General features: G+C 38.3%; 1 protein-coding gene across 1 annotated transcript in view; it reads left to right on the top strand.

Moving 5' to 3' along the window:
- LOC136826554 (alpha-2-macroglobulin-like) overlaps positions 1-15,503 on the top strand; it is a 440,224-nt gene that overhangs the window by 68,719 nt on the left and 356,002 nt on the right.

The following is a 15,503-nucleotide window of genomic DNA, read 5'->3' as shown; positions in this document are numbered from 1 at the left end:
TGGATAAAGTGTTCTTGGATAAGGTGATGAATGATAGTGCAGTGCCAGTGGAGGTGGTGGCTCTGTCCCACTGGTTCTCCTAGACCAAAGTCCCTGTCCTGCTCCCTTAAACCTATGAGAAGACACTGAAATTCCAAGGGAGGCTGGTGGGGTTTGCCCATGGGTAGTCGCCCCTTCAGCCACTCCTGTTGTACCATCCCAGGTGTTGGCAGACAGCCATTGGAAAGGCCTGTCTTTGGATGTTCATCAATTATCCTCAGGCTATTCCGATGACTACGGTGTGGACAAGAGATGCCAGAAATGGTACCTAGACTCTTCCTGACCGCTTCAGTGCCCTTCTGAGAATGTTGGTCGCAGTCCAGATCTGTTTCCTATTAAGCGGTATAAGAAGTCTATCAGCAGTCCCCAGCCTTCTTGTAGTTACGTTGTGGACCCTTCTCTCCCTGCCCCTGTCCATCAGCATCCACTTCTGTCTACATGGGACAGTCTGGAGGCCTTTTCACCTGAGTGCTCAATGGCTGAGCGCCCTCACCTGGCTCCCAAGCGCCCAGCGGTGGCTCATAAGTACTCGACATTCACTTCCATATGTCTGGCACCACTTCGTTAGTGCCCAGCACCAGCTCCTGAGAACCTGGCACCTGCTTCCGAGTGCCAAGCACCCGCGCCCAGATGCCCATTGTCTCTTTCGTCTGCTCAGAGACTGTGGTCTCCTTCGTTTCCCCCAGTTAGACCTACAGCATCATCTCCTTTGTCTTTGGACCATGATGAGCTACTCTGGCTCCTATTAAGTGGCAGTTAGCCCAAATTATGGAGTTGTTCAAGAAAGCTCCCTCCACTCCCAAGCCTTCTCAGGATGATATCCTGTCCCCAGTCTCCTCCTGCTCTGAAGAGGTTAACAAAGAACCTATGTCTCTGGCTTATGCTGCTGTACCTTTTGGCAAATTTTCCCACACTTTTCGCCCCAAATGCCCCATCCTCACCTGCTTTGACCCGTTTTAATGATGAATCAACTGGATGACAGGACAAGACTTCCCAAGATAGTACTTCTTCATCTAAGAAGTCCTTCAAGGAGATGGGAGGCTGGCTTTTGGCCAAAAGGGAGCAGGGCAAAGTGTCTTTTGCTTTTCCTCCCTCTCATTTAATCTGCAGGAGACACTTATCTTATGAGACCGGCGAAGCTCCTTCTTTGGGAGTCGCTGCCTCCTCCCAAGGGGATTTCTCTGGTGTAATCGACTCTTCTCACTGTTCTGCATTCTCATTGGCGAAGATAATGTTTTCCTCTGCAGAACTAGATCATCTAGTCAAAGACGTTTTTAAGGTCTTCGAAGTTCTTAGTTCCGAGATTGGATGGTGGGCACACTGACCAAGAAAATCAAGAACCACCAGGATCTAGCTGGAGATATTGCCTCGGACTGGCTTGGGGTTCTGACCTGTGCTGACAAAGCCATTAGAGATGGCTCTCTAGAGCTTTCTGCTCTATTCACCTTTGGAGTACTGAAGAAAAGAGAGCTCTGGTGCTCCTTTACTTCCAAGGAAGTTACCCAGATTCAGAAGTCAGCCCACTTGTTCTCGCCACTAGACCAGCATCATCTCTTCCCTCAGGGCAGAGTGAAGGGAATTGCGTCAGATCTATAGAGGAAATCTATGCAAGACTTTTTGGCCCAGTTGTCTAATTGTTCCAAGGATTCGACTGCCTTTCAAACCAGGACTGCCTCACCCCCCCAGCAACAGCCCTTTTATCGGGGGAGGCTTAGAGCACCATTCAGGGCCTGTACGTACAAATGTCTGGTTCACATCTAAGTCTATTAAGAAGAGCTCTTCCAAGCCGGTACCTAAAAAGTGAGAAGGAAGTCTTTCATGTACCTGTAGGAGCCAGGCTTCTAGAGTTTTGGGAGAAGTGGCTGATAAGAGGAGCAGAGCCTTGGATCATCAAAGTTCTGAAGGAGGGCTACTTCATCCCGTTCCTGGAGAGCCCCCCATTAGTCATTTCTCCCATCACATTGACAGCATACTCGGTAGGCTCCGAGAGACATTCAGCCCTTTTGAAGGAAGTTTCCTCTCTCATCCAGAAAAGGGCCATAGAGGAAGCCAAGAACACCAACACAGATGGGTTTTACAACTGACTCTTTGGTACCAAAAGCATCAGGGGGTTGGTAACCAGTCCTTGATGTAAGTGCCCTCAATCATTTTGTCCTGAAGACAAGATTCAGAGTGTAGTCAAGCCATTCAATCCTTTCATCCATTCACGAGGGCGACTGGATGATAACCTTAGACATGTAGGACTCTTACTTTCACATTCCTACCCATCCAGTTTCCAGGAAATATCTAAGGTTTGTCTTCCAGGACAAAGTGTACCAGTTTCAGGCCCTTTGCTTCGGCCCTTCTACGACCCCTCAAGTATTCACTCGAGTCCTCGATCTTCTCTCGAAATGGTTCCACTTAGTAGGGATCAGTGTCAGTCTTTACCTAGATGACTGGCTGCTTTGATCCTCGTTGAAGGAAAAATGCATGAAGGACTTACACAGCATTCTTCTTCTTACCCAGGACCTGGGTCCATTTATCAATCTTCAAAAGTCGCAGTTGATCCTGTCGCAAGAAACCCTCTATTTGGGGATGACTCTGAGCTCTCAGATTTTTCAGGCTTTTCCGTATCCCCAAGAGAGTTTCCAACTGCCTTAAGATGGTCCAAAGTTTTCTAGCCCTTTCATCTTGCTTGGCTCAGCAGTGGATGAGTCTACTGGGGAGTTTGGCATCCATAGAGATGTGTGTCAGACTAGGCAGACTTCATATGAGAGTTCTCCAGTGTTATCTGAAGGCCAACTGGGACAGAAAAACACAGCCAGACACTTAAGTATTTCCGATCACCCTGAGATCAAGTCAGACCTGCAGTGGTGGCTGTCAGAAGAAAGATTGTCAGAAGGGAAGTCCCTTCAGCCTCTGAGCCCCGACCTAGACTTTTATTCCAATGCCTCAGACATAGGCTGGGGAGCCCTGCTGGGGAATCAGGAAGTATACGGTACATGGACCCCACATCAGCAAAGCCTATACATCGGTGTAAGAGAACTGAAAGCAGTTCAGGTAGGCCTTCAGAGTTTTTCAACCATAGTCTGCAGCAAAACAGTAGAGGTGCATGCAGACAGTACCACAGCCTTAGCATATATTCGCAAACAGTACAGCACCCATTCCTTTTCTCTCTGCCAGGCAGCAAGAGAACTACTCCTGTGGGCAGAACAAAATCAAATGACTCTGGTCACTCGATTTATCCAGGGGAAGTTAAATGTGATGGTGGATGAGCTGAGCCATCAAAAGCAGGTCCTTCTCACCGAGTGGACCCTGGATCCCCTGGTTTGTCTAGATCTGTGGGGCAGGCCAACAATAGACCTGTTTGCCACCTCCAAGAAACATTGCCTTATCCTCTTGTATGGGCAACAGACGCCATGCTGCTAGATTGGTCGAACCTGGACCTATACGCCTTCCCACCCTTCAGCATGATCAGGGAGGTTATTAAACAAGTTTCCGAAACACCACAACGCCACTATAACCCTCACTGGCCGTTTTGTCCCCTGAAGGAATGGTTCCTGACCTTCTTCAGCTAATAGTAGATTATCCAAGACGCCCCTTCAAAAAACTGTCTTTACTCAGACAACCCCACTTTAGAAGACACCACCAAGGGTTGTCCGCTCTTGCCCTGACATGCTTCAGACTGTCCATAAGCTTGTCAGAGCGAAAGGTTTTTCAAGGGGATCTACAGAGGCTATTGTACGATACAGGTGAAAATCCTCTAGCCCTGTCTACCAGGCCAAGTGGTCAGTCTTCCGTCAGTGGTGCCACAACCACAATGTCTCATCTTCTGAGACCTCTGTGACACAGATTGCAAATTTCCTCTTTACCTGAGGAACACTAGGAATTTGTGTTTCTCCGCCTTTAAAGGGTATCGAGCTATCCTTAGCTCGGTATTTAAGTATAGAGGCCTGGATCTCTCATCGAACTCTGATATTAACGACCTGTTAAAGTCCTTCAGTACAACAAGACAGAGGAAGGACAATTTGGTCTTCTGGAATATGGATGTGGTCCTGAAATGGCTGAAGGGCCCAACTTTTGAACCCCTTTGTTCTGCCTCCCTCAGGAACCTGACATGCAAGACACTCTTCCTTTTTGCTTTAGCTACAGCTAAATGCATAAGTGAGATTCAAGCCATTGATACAAGGGTAGGTTTTTCCCAAGGAGATGCATTTTGCTCCTTCACCCTAGGCTTTTGGGCCAAGAACAAGGACCCGTCCAAGCCCTGGCCTCGTTCATTTACCATTAAGAACTTAATGGACATTCTTGGTCATGAGGAAGAAGAGAAAGAACTTTGTCCAGTCAGAGCTCTTAGATACTATCTGAATAGGACAGAAAAGATCAGGGGTCCATCTAGTAACCTTTTGTGTTCAGTTAAGAACCCTTCTCATCCTCTTTCACAGAAAGCCTTGTTCTTCCTGAGAGATTTGATTCCAGAGACACATTCCTTGATCCAGGAAGGCATTTTATCAAAGTAAGAGCTCATGATATCAGAGAGGTGTCAACCCCTTCGGCTTTCAGACATATGTCCTTGACTTCCATTATTCAGTCAACCTACTGGAAGTGCAGGTCTGTTTTTGTCTCTTACTATCTAAAGGAAGTGGAAACAGTGTTCGATGATTGCAGTACCTGGCATGATATTGGGTGTGGAATTATAGGAAGCACTCTTCTCCTGCTATCCTTTTGCCTTAGTGTAAGGTTTTCGAGTTTTGGGGAGCCTGGGTGTACAGTGTACCTGGAATATCCACCAGTCTTAGTGGATAGGTTGTGGGGTTTTTTACAAGTGTTTTCAGAGTAGGTGACAGCGTTTTTTGGTTGTTTTTAATTTTGGTACAGCGCCCAGGCAAGGGCACCTTTTGTATGCTTTGCTAGCCATCAGGCATTTCCTCAGCTACAAAGCTCCCACTTAAATAGAGGCGACCCATGGCTCAACAACCCCTGGAGGTGGGACCACCTTTATGTGGTGAGGGGGCTCTTGAACCCCAGGAGTATTTTCCTGGGTTTGAGCCCAAGAGTCTCATTCATAATTATATATTTGTTTGGATTAATTTTTGTGGAATTTTCCACTTTTGCTAAAATTTATTGGACCTGATAAACAGGAAAAGATATCATAGCTGGGATTGGGTTTATATCTGAAGCTAAATAGTGAAACTGTGGTAGGACCATCAACTGCCCGACAATGTTCAGACCTGAGAGTTATCACATTGATAGCTCAAAGGCGGAACTGTTCTTTAGGGCTGGACCACGGATTCCAGGGGGTGTCTGGTTCTGGGGATAGGGCTCTCGGCATTCTATCCGGTTTGCCCATAACATGATTAGGGTGAGGATGATTGTATTCCAGTAATATTGTCAGTCCTAGCAAGCAGGTTGGCTTACACTTAGGCCACTCTAATCATGTTGTGCTATCCCGTGGGGTAGGGTAGGGAGCGGACATTTGCCATTGGTGGAAGAATAAACTCCATGAAAGGCTGATGATATCTTTTTAATGTTTTCAGGTTTAATTTTTTTATATGCCTCAATCTTTATACTCAGTAGCATTAAAGATTTAAGTACCCCTGGGCCCTTTTATGGTAGCGACTCAGCAAAGTTGACAACCGCTGGAACCTCCTCTGACAACCTTTCTCTGAAAAAATAAGAAGAAAATACTAATTTAATTAGACTGGAACCTTATGCTTCAGTAGAAAACAATCCCAAAAGAAGTAAATATCGTCTTGACCCAACCTTGACTCACTTCGGCTCCCTCTTTGGGAGTGGAAGTTGGTCAAGGTTTCTAGCCTTAGAAACAGAACGGAAAATTTCAGCCCTAAAGTTAGGAAACTACCTATTAAGCAGACATTCAACGACAGAAATGTTGTCTAGACAGATAAGAGAAAAGACGTGACTTATAGAAGCCACGACAAACAGTCAATCTTAGGACTATATGTCTATAACAACAATAGACAATATAAATGTAAAAAAAAAAAATGACACCATGAATAGCATTCAGGGTACCATTGTTCTTTCTTTTCTGAGAACAATGACGAACCAATCGAAAAGAATATTCTCTTGGACTCTCTTAAAAAAAGATATCCCAGAGTCCAAGCTTGTGAGGTATATATCATACCGAGTAAACAAGACAACAAGAAAATGTTAAAAATCACAAAAATAAAATTTGAGGGTCAAGATCTACCCAGAAAATAAAAGTTTTAGGTCAAAACAGAGAAATAAGGCCCTATGTCCCAAAGTCACTACAGTGTCAAAACTGTAGTAAATATGGGCATACAAAAAATTATTGTCGAAACGAACCTGTATGTGCGTATTGTGGATCTGAAGAACATGCAACACAATGGAATTGCAGCGAACCAAAATGTATAAACTGTGGGCAGAATCACCATGCAAGATCCAAAGAATGCATTTATTACATATTGGAATACGGAATTGAAAATGCTACAAGAAAGAACAGGGATGTCTATTAGAGAGGCTAAATTAGAATTGAAAGTGAGAGGAATTCAAGATCCTGCTTAGAAACTTACATACGCCTCGATAACAAGAAGTAATAATGAAACAAAAATACATACAGATAAAAAGTAACAAAACGCAGGAAAATAAATCTCAAAAAGAAAATGATGCATTACAGAAAATAACTAAAATGGTAAAGAATCAAGAAACAAGCACACAGGATATGGGTAACATTTTATCAAACTCATTCGAATTGTTAATGCAAATAGCACAAGATGATCATACTACTACAGAAGAAACAGAGGAAAGTCATGATGGAGTGGAAATTAAAGATAAAAAAAGGCCTTTGTAGAGAACACCACCCAAAACGAAAAAAACCAACCATAATTAGAGCAACATCGGTTAAACCAAAGATAAAGGATATGAAGAAAGAACAAAAACAAACTAAGAATATACCTTTATCTCCTAAAATAATAGTAAAACCTATGGATACAGATATCCAAAACACTGAAGTTGAAGATAACAATGATTATGTCAAGGGAGAAGAGATTACTCCATCACCAATAATTGGTACAAGAACAAATGAAACAAGGAATGTACATGAAAACACACGTGGATGTAATGGTTGTTTTGTAGAATTGTGCAATAATAAAAAACATAACAAAAGATGGTTTAACAAACATCATAAAAAATTTTATGAAATATAGAAAAAAGAAACCAAAGATTTGAGTACCCATGAAGAAGGTTCCATGTGCATTGAGCACTTAGTATATTATCAAGAAAAACAAGTAAATGTCTTGAGTAAATTATTAGAAAAAATCCAAGTTGAGAATACAAATAAAGAAAGCAAACCTCGGCCGCTATTATAAAATATTTTCAGTAGCTATATTATACAATGGAATGTAAATGGTCTGCAGACCAGATTACACCTAGGAGAAATACAACGATTACTAAAAGAATATGAACCAATGATTGTTTTACAACATGTCAACAAAGCAATATCAATAATAGGTAAATATACCTTAGCATCTACATCTAGAGAGGAAGAAGGAAATTTAGGTACTGCTATATATGTACATAACAAAGTATGTTATGACAATGTATCTGTAAACTTTACTGATCTGCAAATATCGAGTATTAGAATATGAATAAAAAACGATAATTATGTAATTTGTAATTATACAACCAACCTATTAAAAGTTACGACATTGACAAAATTAAAGAATTGCTTAATAATGCCAGGGAACCGACATTAATAGTAGGTGATTTTGTTGCTCACAACCCGATGTGGGACTGTAATTGTACAGACTCAAATAGAGCAGGAAGTAAAATTGAAGAATTCATAGATTCATATGACATGTGCTGTATAAATGATAACGAAATCAGCACATATTTTTCTAAAACACAAGGAACATTTTCCTCAGTTGACTTAACTCTGTGTAATACAAACAAACATAGTTGACAGATTGGATTGGAATACATTTGACGACTTGCACACAAGTGATCATTTCCTAATATTAATTTCATTATTACAAAATAATCCCACTAAGCATGTCCCTCAATATAACATTTATAAAGCAGACTGGGAGCAATATGAATTCCACACTTGGAATATCCCACCATTTGAATATTTAAAAGACCATAATGAAACTAATAAATTTCTTGTTGATTTCATTAAAAATGCTGCTGATAAAGCAATGCCAAAATCAAAATCTCATCCAACAAAATGCAAAGTCCCATGGTGGTTTGAAAAACTAATAGAATTAATAAAAATAAAACACCAAATTGGAAGACGATCAGATAATCTGAATAGAAAGTTCAGCAAAATAAACAAAATGTTACCGATATTAGAAGGAACTTTACAAAAAGTGACTAAATTATTATTAGGAATTAATGCATTAAAACCTCTGTATAACAAAATATCTGCAAAATTTAAAAGAGAAGTAATTCAAGGAAGAATCATTTCACGGAGGAAATATGAATCAGATCTCTCTAATATTTCATGGAGGAAATATGTATCAGATCTCTCTAATAATACTCCCATACAAAAAAATGGGGAAAATTCAAGAAAATGCATGGTACCCATGGTAAACCACCTAGACATGACATAATAAAAGATGGGAAAAAATACTTGATCCAAAAGGAACAAATAATGTAATAGGAGAAAATGTAGCAGAAGTAAGTAGTGACAAAAATTTAGATGAGCATTTCCGCACAAAGAAAAATAGTATAGAATTAATAACAATAAATTTTGAAACAATAGAAGATATATATTATAATAGAAAATTTAACATGGAAGGGTTGGAATTTGCTCTGTTGAGCAGCAATAAATCTTCTCCTGGAGGTGACAATATTTGATTTGAGATGACCTGCCACTTATCACCTTTGGCAAAGTCATACTTATTAGAGTTTTATAATCATTTATGGCCTCGAAATTAATTTCCAGATGAATGGCGTAAAGCTATGATAATTCCTGTCCCCAAACCTGGAAAGGATCCCAGTAATGTAAATAATTGCAGAACAATTTCTAAAACAGGCTGCTTATGCAGATTGCTAGAGAAAATGGTAAATGCTCGACTAACATGGCACATTTGAGAAAATAAAATTTTGACTCCCTCTCAGTTTGGGTCACAGTGTAACAGGTCTACATTAGATTATCTCTCTGACTTAGAAGACCATATACGTAGAGGTTTTGAACGAAAACATATTACTGTAGTTACTTTTTTGACATTGAAAATGCATACAATACCACATGGAGGTATGCTATATTAAAAACTTTACAAAACAACAACATCCGTGGACATTTACTGAGGTTTATACAAAACTTTCTGACAAATCGCAGTTTCCAGGTGAGAGTTGATGATGTTCTGTCTAGAACATTTCCACTTGAAAATGGTGTTCCACGGGGAAGCGTACTTAGTTGCATATTGTTTACTTTAGCAATTAATGATTTCAGTAATAATCTACCTATTGGCATTAAAAGTAACCTGTATATGGATGATTTTGCCATATAATCAGCATCTCGGATAAAACATACAGAGCAAATCATTGATAAAAGCATAGTAAAAATAGATGAATGAGCCTCATCTGTAGGCTTTAAATTTTTCATAGATAAAACTCAAGCAATCATGTTTTATAAATATAAAAAGTGGAAAAAAGGTGAAGAAATAAATTTAAAAATCAGAAATCATAGTATAGCAATTGACCAAACAGCAGAATTTTTAGGATTAGTATTTGATACTTGAACTGGAAAGCCCACATAACATACGTAAAATGTAAATGTAAAAGAGCATCAAATCTAATTAGAAAACTATTGAACACTACTTGGGGAGCCAATAGACATACCCTTACTGTACTGTATAAAGCAGGAGTTCTGTCTATCATTGATTATGGAAGCAAAATGTATGGCTCAGCATCGGATGCAGCGCTGAAAATGATAGACCCTGTTCATAATGAAGGCCTTAGAATATGCTCAGGAGCCTTTAGATCATCACCAAAATCATCTTTACAAGTTGATTGTGGTGAGCTGCCTCTGTCTCTCCATAGAGCTAGTAACAATGAAAAGTGCTCTGAGAATTCAGACAAGTGATTCTCCAACAAAAAAATTATTTGAATTAAGAGATGTATTTACAAATAACCATCCACCACCTTTCCCAGTTAGAGCTAGAAGATTGTTTGAGTCGCTGAATATAAATATACAAGCGCCTTTAATGGTAAAATCACCTCCTCCCTGGACAATGAATAAAATGAGAGTTTGTACACCCCTCAAGTATTTATCAAAAAGGTACTCATACACCAGAACACCATAGACAACACACAATAGAGCATATAAGTCGAAAAGGTCCACATTACGCAATATATACAGATGGATCTAAATCAGAACACGGAGTGGGATATGCTGCAGTATCCCAAGACAAAATTTATCAGTTCCCTCTTCCTAATAATGCTTCGGTATTCACAGCAGAATTGTGTGGAATTGCATTAGCTATAAAAATAATTAAAGAAATATCATTCAATAATTTCGTGATTTTTAGTGACTCGAGAAGCGCTGTAGAAGCTATTCAGTTACAAATAAAAAATGATATAGTATAACAAATTAAAATATTTCTCCATAACTTATATAATAATGGAAAAAATGTAGAAAGATGTTGGATCCCTGCCCATGTAGGGATCAAAGGAAACGCAGATGCAGACAATGCAGCCAAAGAAGCAACCCACATAGCAAGATCAAATCTGAATATCCCTGTTACTGCTTATGTAACACACATAAAAATGGGTATCATAAATAAATGGCAATATATATAGAATGAAGAACCTGAAAGTAATAAATTGAAACAAATAAAACCTAATGTTAAAAAATGGAGTTCATCACATCAGAGAGAGAGACATGCACAAGTAATTCAAGCACGTCTCAGAATAGGCCATACTCGTCAAACACATGGGCACTTAATGAGCAGCCCACGTGGCCCGGCTCCCGAGTGCTCAGATTGCAGGGTGAGAATAACGGTCAGACGTGTGTTATGTGAGTGTCCAAAGTATGATCAACAGCGACTGTCAACTTTTGGAAATAAATCAGTGGAGGAAATTTTTTGTCAGAATCTTTTAAATTTTCAGTAGTTCCGATTTTGATGTTCATGAGGAACTGTGATTTACTTTATAAAATATAAAAATTATAATAAGAGCACGAAAACCCCTATAGCATTTGTCGAATTTAAAAAAACAAAATTTTAAAATATTACTTAACTTATATTCTGAATTTTAATATACCTTTTTAGTGTGTATGTAAGGAAGCATGAGTGAATGTATTTATTGTATGTATGTGTTCCAGTATGAGAGCACGTGCCTATGTGCAGTTTTTAATTTCATTTTAATTCGTTCTTCATCGTACTGAATGATCTATTGGATCCTAGTGCTTGTCCTCAGGCCTAGACCTGCTATTTTATTCTAATCCTCCGGGCCGCATATTTCCCAAGTCTGGAAGAGTATAGGGATAGGGGAAAATTAGGACCAATCAGCGTTCAGAGTTCGCTTGAGGCAATGACGTCATTATCTCAGCATTCATTCTTACAGTGTGTACGATAATTATCCGCTAGTAACGTATACAGTCACTATTGATAAATTAAAATATATGTATACTATCGGTTTTTTCATTCGGGTTGTCATTAATTACTTTTATCGTCTAAATAGCTCTTTATTTCTAACAAAATTCAAGTTTAATTAATGATGAAAACCGAGGAAGTATAACACTTTTATATAATCGTATGATTCATTAAACTGCCCTTCTTGAACATGATTCTGATTTGTAAATAAACAATTCATTCATACGGCCTAGAGCTGGTTATTTAAGAGCCGTCTATCATTCCTCTCTTTTAGCAATGAATGTCAAGGGAAAAGCTATCAAATTTCGAGAAATTTAAGAATATGCATTCAAACCAGTGACAGTAGAGACATAACTGAAGCAAGGACGAATGTAACAACAAAAGAACAGGGACAAGGAATGGCTGGAAGAGTAGGCCTATGCAAATTTTTAATGCCTTTTCCCCTTATCCTTATCAAGGTACAAGATGGGTCTACCCATAGATATAGAGGAGAGATTGGACAGACAAGATAGAGACTTTTCATTAGTGAAAATCTTTATAACTGTTTTAAACAACCTCAAGTAAACGTGTGTTAGTATTAGTCAACTTCAGTGAAGTACACGCCTGCATTTCGAGCTAATAAAATAAAATGATGAATGTTGTAATAAGCTCTTTATTAAAGCCTATTTGACATTAAATTCATGTAGCCTAATAAATTAGCATGTAGGGTTACTTTCAGTCCATATTACCACGGTTAAGAGTGACAATTTTCCCTACTACTAGTACTAGTTCTACAATGTACATAGTATCATGAGGCCTAGCCCAGGGCCTGCTGCAGTTGTACCGTACGTGTTAATAAAGTATTATAATTTTATTTACAAATCATCAGTAAGTTCTCAAACCTCCTTGTATGCAGTGGACTCGGTTGAATTTGATCTGCCATGACACTTGAAGGTAGTAGGCTATTCTTCAATTTTACCATTATCATTTTTGCCCTATGCTTCAAAGTTATAATACAGCATTATTGCTTTACTGACTAGCTAGACTACAAATAAACTTTTTCTATATAATCGTAATTCTTAATACAATAGTGTGTATAAAAGTATTTTTTCCAAGAAAGAAAAATAAAAATCAAATAATTCTGAAAAGGCTTCTGTTATGAATAGAGGGGCTCAAGTAAAATATTTATTGAAAAATAAAAGAAAGTTAATACAGAATCTAATAGAATGCCCATTTTTCTGTCTGTTCCCCTCCACAGACTATGAAATACAGCTCAAGTCTTGGCTAGCAATGAAAGCCTAAGTTATTCTTACAGGCTAGCCTAACTTACAGTAAAATCTACAATTTAAATAAATATGTTGAATTACAGGTCAGTATGCTTTTGACTTTGTCTGCAGACTGCAGCACATAGTAATTATTATTAAATGAATATTTTGCCATATTTCTCTACAATATTTATGTGCCTTTCTATTAGATTCTGTATTAACTTTCTTTTATTTTTCAATAAATATTTTACTTGAGCCCCTCTATTCATAACAGAAGCCTTTTCAGAATTATTTGATTTTATTTTTCTTTCTTGGAAAAAATACTTTTATACACACTATTGTATTAAGAATTACGATTATATAGAAAAAGTTTATTTGTAGTCTAGCTAGTCAGTAAAGCTATAATGCTGTATTATAACTTTGAAGCATAGGGCAAAAATGATAATGGTAAAATTGAAGAATAGCCTACTACCTTCAAGTGTCATGGCAGATCAAATTCAACCGAGTCCACTGCATACAAGGAGGTTTGAGAACTTACTGATGATTTGTAAAAAATTATAATACTTTATTAACACGTACGGTACAACTGCAGCAGGCCCTGGGCTAGGCCTCATGATACTATGTACATTGTAGAACTAGTACTAGTAGTAGGGAAAATTGTCACTCTTAACCGTGGTAATATGGACTGAAAGTAACCCTACATGCTAATTTATTAGGCTACATGAATTTAATGTCAAATAGGCTTTAATAAAGAGCTTATTACAACATTCATTATTTTATTTTATTAGCTCGAAATGCAGGCGTACTTCACTGAAGTTGACTAATACTAACACACGTTTACTTGAGGTTGTTTAAAACAGTTATAAAGATTTTCACTAATGAAAAGTCTCTATCTTGTCTGTCCAATCTCTCCTCTATATCTATGGGTAGACCCATCTTGTACCTTGATAAGGATAAGGGGAAAAGGCATTAAAAATTTGCATACTCTTCCAGCCATTCCTTGTCCCTGTTCTTTTGTTGTTACATCCACGCTACAGTCCTTACTTCAGTTATGTCCCTACTGTCACTGGTTTGAATGCATATTCTTAAATTTCTCGAAATTTGATAGCTTTTCCTTGACATTCATTGCTAAAAGAGAGGAATGATAGACTGCTCTTAAATAACCAGCTCTAGGCCGTATGAATGAATTGTTTATTTACAAATCAGAATCATGTTCAAGAAGGGCAGTTTAATGAATCATACGATTATATAAAAGTGTTATACTTCCTCGGTTTTCATCATTAATTAAACTTGAATTTTGTTAGAAATAAAGAGCTATTTAGACGATAAAAGTAATTAATGACAACCCGAATGAAAAAAAACCGATAGTATACATATATTTTAATTTATCAATAGTGACTGTATACGTTACTAGCGGATAATTATCGTACACACTGTAAAAATGAATGCTGAGATAATGACGTCATTGCCTCAAGCGAACTCTGAACGCTGATTGGTCCTAATTTTCCCCTATCCCTATACTCTTCCAGACTTGGGAAATATGCCTCCGGGCCAGCCGTATGGAGCTGAAAGTCGGCTCAGTGGTCTGGTTAAACTACTTTAATAATAATAATAACACGGCTCAACAGCCACGCCACTACGGGTTAAGATGAGCACCAACCAGAGGCAGTATTCAACTGCAGTAGCTCTCTTACCAGGTAAGGGAACAACAAGCATTGCATTCAGTGCTGGCAAATTTTTCTATTTCAAAGTCATTACCATGTCTTAATGTTTTGAAGTAGAATATGTCCATGTGTCCCACCTCCAATCAATGTGGAATTCAGCTATGTAATTACTTGGTAAGTTACTTATATGAAAATGACATTTTCATATTAAAATAAAGTTTCATATATACTTACCAAGTAATTACAGAATCAGAGCCTTCCTCTTCCCTCTTATGGACATAAGGGCATAAACAAATTGAGCTTAACTGCCAGGTTGTTTCCTGTGTACCCCGATAGTGGGCGGTGTCTGTCACCTACACAAAAGCAGAAGCGCTACCACGAATTTTAAAAAGTTTCCACGCAAGTTAGAAACGTTAGCTAAGTAATTACTTGGTAGTTGGTAAGTATATATGAAACTTAATTTTATTATGAAAATGTAATTTTTATGAAAATCACCTCAAACAACCCCAGCCATTTGCTTTTAGAAAAAAGTGCATTATCAATTAATTAAACATCCTGATAACAGAGACATCATTAGCTAGGTATTCTGTCAGCCCCTCTGGAATCTTTTAGTTGCAAAATGTTGTAAATATTTTAATTTGACAAAAACGATGTGTCTGATGAAGCAGTTCTATCAGTGTTTCTAGGCCACTCCTTCCAACGTTATATTCCGTTGCATTTTTCACAGATGGCTGAGAATTAGATGCTGGTGGCAGCTTAGGAGTGGCCTTTAATGAAGCGGAAAGAAGTGGGAGATTATCAACTATTGCATCTATTTTTACAGCAGAATTGCTTTTAGTTTTAATGGCCTTGAAGGAAATCTCAATTTTTTATTGGAAATAGTTTTACTATAAATTTTTACTCAAGAACTGTTCTTCAAAATTTAAAACCTTTTAACTCTTTACTCCCACTGGTTTTTGAGATTATGGAATGGCTGGTGTCAGTGAAAAGAAGAGGTA

This window comes from Macrobrachium rosenbergii, chromosome 41, assembly GCF_040412425.1.
Source record: "Macrobrachium rosenbergii isolate ZJJX-2024 chromosome 41, ASM4041242v1, whole genome shotgun sequence".
NCBI lineage: Eukaryota > Metazoa > Arthropoda > Malacostraca > Decapoda > Palaemonidae > Macrobrachium > Macrobrachium rosenbergii.
Note: the sequence above shows the minus strand (reverse complement) of the source record. Positions and strands in the feature narration are given on the sequence as shown.